The sequence below is a fragment of the Belonocnema kinseyi genome, chromosome 4 (assembly GCF_010883055.1).
Source record: "Belonocnema kinseyi isolate 2016_QV_RU_SX_M_011 chromosome 4, B_treatae_v1, whole genome shotgun sequence".
In the NCBI taxonomy this organism is placed as follows: Eukaryota; Metazoa; Arthropoda; class Insecta; order Hymenoptera; family Cynipidae; genus Belonocnema; species Belonocnema kinseyi.
Window position 1 is genome coordinate 115,872,326 of NC_046660.1, and position 4,937 is coordinate 115,877,262.

The following is a 4,937-nucleotide window of genomic DNA, read 5'->3' on the forward strand; positions in this document are numbered from 1 at the left end:
AGATATTTGAGAATCTTTAAAATGCTGTGAAATTGTTGAATGTAAGAGTGTACTTTCTGATTTGTCATTTTTTTATTTATACAAACATTAATTTTTTTGTAAAACCACACATGAGAGAAACAAGAAATTAAAAGGCGAACGTTTTTATGAGAATGTGCATACACAGTAGGCGGATTTAAAAAATTTTTTTTTACTGCGTATTATGTTCTTCACGATGGAAATAAAAACTACACAGCCTATTAAAAAGTGATTCATAACAAATTTGTGGATCTTTTTCAAATGCACAATTTCTGTCTACTCATCTCTGCCGTACTTTGCATTTGCTTGACGTTCTGAATCATTACTAGGATAAATTGCTGGTATTTTTGAATACTATAAATATCCGTACAGAGAAGGTTTGAATCTTGAAAAAAGTTGTCTTAAAAAATGTTTAAAATGCGCTCACTTTTTGAATTTTTATCCAAAATGGCTGGCTAAAGAACTTGACCTTTAGTTTAGGATAATCAAAAATAAGCCAAAGACTAAGCCAAGCTGTAAACTCTTTTGAAAGCTATCGTGCTAACAAACCAAAAAATCTGCAGACTAACAGACAGACAGAATCATTAAAATAATCTATTTTTCTCTATTAAGCGACAGTTCTGGAGTTTCAGTTTGTTCTATTTCAGAAAATGTAAAAGTAATTATTAGCTCATTTGAGAAAGAATCGCGGAAATTTATACCAATAATCGGTATATTCTGTATATATTTTATATGTTGAAAGATATCAATACAAATATTAAAAAATATTATCCTTAGAATTATCTCAGGGCGTTTACTCAAATTCTGTAAAAAATTCTCTGACAATTCTAGGCAGTTGCCAGGTATCTACAGATTTCCCTAAGGTATAATTTTCCTGAATAATGAGCCACTCGAGTATGAAATATTCCATTTTTAAAGCAATTCTGACCCTACATGCCTTAAAAATGATTACATAATACATAAAAAAACTTCCGTTATCCATTTGTGTATGGTTAAATGTTAGTTAACTAAGTTTATTAAAAGTGATAAAAAAGTAGGAATAAATTAAGAATTTTATCCTTTTTTTATTTTAAGGTAAAAACCCGTCAACAGCGGAAACTAAAATAACATAAGCAATTTTTTGCAAATTATAGGCTTAAGAGATACTTTTTTTTTTTAATTCTGCTAATATACAGTGGACATTTTACATGCAAAGTAACAATTTTTAGGCATCGAGCCATTTTAGTAGAAAAAATAAGGATATTTTCTAAACCACTATAATAAGTATAGAACAATTTCGCGAGTTAATTATATTATGAATAATCTTTTTCTTTGTCCTTATAAACATATGAGTGTGTAGGGACAATATAATTTTAATATATAAAATCAAATAATGTTATTTAATTTATGAAAGTAGCCTTATAGAAGGACAAGAAATTTCCTAATGGTACAAGCTTTTAGGAAAGTTATAATTACTACTAAAAAGAATCCAACTCTTAACGAAAAATTCCTTTAATATATTGAACTCTAACCTACTTGAGCCTACGAGTAAAATGAGCTTCCTCATTTTTTGATATAAATTTTTTTTACTATTTTAATAGTTGCTTAAAATTCGGAGCATATTTAACATATTCATATTTTCAGTAAAATATAATCAGGTAGAAATTCTGTTCGAACCTCCTAGGAAATGTGCAATCATATCAAACCGAAATTTTGAACATTTTCCTTAAAGATTCAGATGAAAAAATATTTATTAATTATTCATTATTTAAAGTAATTAAAATAAAATAATAACTATATCAACGTGAAACTCCTAAATTCTGAATTTTCAACGCAATTTCAATTTTTCAATATTTTAATTACTCTTAAAGCATATGTAGAACGTAATTAAATTCTTTCATTAGGTACCACGACTTTTCCAGTGTTTAAGTTTCGAAGGAAATAATCCTATAACATGTTTCGTCAAATAACTCTGGCTATCATTTACTGAATTTTATCTTCCCAATAATCTTGATCTGATCACATAATATAATTCGATTGAAAATAAATTCGATTTCATCTTTTTTTAAATTTTAAGGTTAGTGGTTATCTGTTTTAATTAATACATCATTTAGTTGACAACGCTTAATTCAACAATCTTTTACTTGACAACTTTTCGATTTTATGTCGTCATTTTTAAACGTAAATTAATTAATGGTTTTTAAAACTAATCAGTAGTTCAAGATTTAAAAATTGTACACAAATTATTTTACAATATGATTCCAAATCGGTTTTAAATTAGACAATTTATAGATTTTGACGTTGAAAATTCAACTTTTTCAATACCCATTCAGTTCGAAAATTTTTAATTAAAAAAATATCTGAATGAGCAATCATACATCAAATATTCAAGAGTAAACAATTTGAAACTGAATCGTTTGAAACAGAAAGCCTTGAACGGTAAACATTTCAGAGAAAGAAATTTAAAATTTTAACGTTACAATTGTTATTGTAAGGTTAAGTAACAATTGAAAATTATGAATTTTAAAAGAGCATAATTGAAAAAAATAAAATTAATGTTGGCATTTAATTTCTTTCCAATTGCAAGAGAAACTTTTTTAGGTTTACATTTTTAATGTGAGGAAAAATGTGAAGTATTATATTTTTAACATTTTTATCATCTTTGAAATTATAAAATTCTAATTTTTGTTAAAGGGGCAGTACATTTTATATTTATAAAGTTTTTATTGATGTGGAAGAGATACAGTTTTTTTAATCTGGAAGAGGCCATTTTTTTATTTTCAAGATTTTTATTGTGTTTGAAGAAAGAATTTTTTATTCTTCTCGTTTTTTCCGAATTAAAAGAGGATAATTAAAAAATATGTATTGTTATTGAGTCGGAGGAGAGGAAGTGTTTATTTTCGATTTTCCTGAATTTAAAATAGGGATTTTTTTATTGTTACAGTTTTTATAGAACTGGAAGGAAGGACATTCGTTTTTTAAAGTTTTTCTAAATAGGAAGATACACTCAGTTTTTGATATAGTTAGATGATATCTTTGCTGTTTTTTAAAAAGATATCATTTTTTCATTGTCCCAAATATTCTAACAGTTGAAACGATTTTTTTATTGACATTAGGGTCGATAGTATTCATTTATTTGTGTTCTGGAATTAATTAAAAATATATTAATCTATTTTTTATTAAAAATACAAATTAGATTTTTTTATCCTATATACCGGACTGACTCACTGGATTTATCAGTAAGGCTATGTGAATCAGTCTTAACTTATACATTTTAATTGATCGAAATAAATTGGAATCTATTATTTCCAAATAAACTTTTTTTATTACGTTTTTATTGAGTTGGAAGAGGGACATGTTTCATTTAGTCACATTTTTATTAATGCGAGTTGAAATTGAGGATAAGTTTTAACTTGGAAAATTTAAAACGATAGCGCGGATTCATATTTTGTAACCAGAAATCTTTAAAAAATTCATTTTATCAAAGTGTGAAGGTTCAAGTTTTGCAGTTTAATTTCACTTAATTACAAATTTTCAATAGAAAAGTGTTAAAAGATTCTATTTTATATGTGTCAATTATGGAGAGTTTAAATAGAAATATTTCAAAATAAAATTTGTTAAAACTTTCATTTAAATTTCTCTAGTTACGAGCATTTTTGTACTACAAACCGAAGCATGATAAAATAGATTTAGCGGGGAATCCCAAGTCATGAGCCCAGTACAGTCGGTCAGATTGGTGTGATCGTCTCGAGCTCGGCTATAGACGGAACAGCATAGTCTTTTAGAATTCTCCGAAATCCCGGTTGCAGATATAGGAAGCCTCACTCATTTCAAAACACATTCTTATTTAAGAATACTAAAATTTCGTACATTTCTTACAACTTATGTTACTCAAAATTCTTACTTTTGACGATATTTTTTACAAAACTTGTTTTTGACCAATATCACTTTTTCACACTCACCATTTTCAAACAGTAAATAAGACTTTTTCTAAATGTGAATACTAATTTTTGCTGGCTTAAGTTTATAATAATACATAAAGAAATACCATTATCTCTTATTATAGTAGGAATCTTTAAAGCAGTACCCGCTTATCCCTGAATTCGTACATTTTATTTTAATTATACATATAGAACGATTCAAATATTGATATCCAAAGTCTTTACGCGTATAGTTAAAAAATATAAAGTCTTTTTCAGTAATTTTGATAGAAAATAAGGTTTTATCACAAAACTAACGTTTTTCGTTGTCAATTAAATCGGGGCTTTTACACGTCAGGATACCAACATTGTAATCGAGACACAGTTGATATTTTCTTTCGGGATTTTATCATACATCAAGCAGTTGCGTGAGTGATAAAAAATAGCGTTTTATTTCATACGAAGGCGAGAGTGCGTAGTTATGTATATTGACAAATAAAAAAATGAATATTCTACAATCGTTCAGCCGTTTATCGTGTCACAAAAGGTATATCCGTTTTACACACACACACACATATATAAACATACATACATCGACAATTGACTCAATTTCCCTAGGAGCATTTCGAGGAGCGATATTAAGGTGAATGCCGTAGGAGTGACAGAGATGGTAATAAAGCACTCTTAGTGCCGCATTGTGCCTTTGAATGTAGGTCGTTCCCGCGTGAGTTGGACAACTAGATAGTATGTGAGCTAAATGCTCGGGGTGTGCATGTCACGCCCTGCAGCTATCATCGCGAATGTCTTGGCTCAAAATGTGGGGACGGTATGTTAAGGTGGAAATGACACCGTCTTGGCATGCAAAAATGAAACCCTCTGTACCAGACTTCAGTCCGGGCGATTTAAGGAAAGCAAACATTAGCTCACAAGACATTGACTGATCCTTCACATTGCTGTGGAAGATACCGTGCATCCTCTTATCGAGGAGCTGTTCACGAAAGTTTTTCTCTTGTGCTTTCT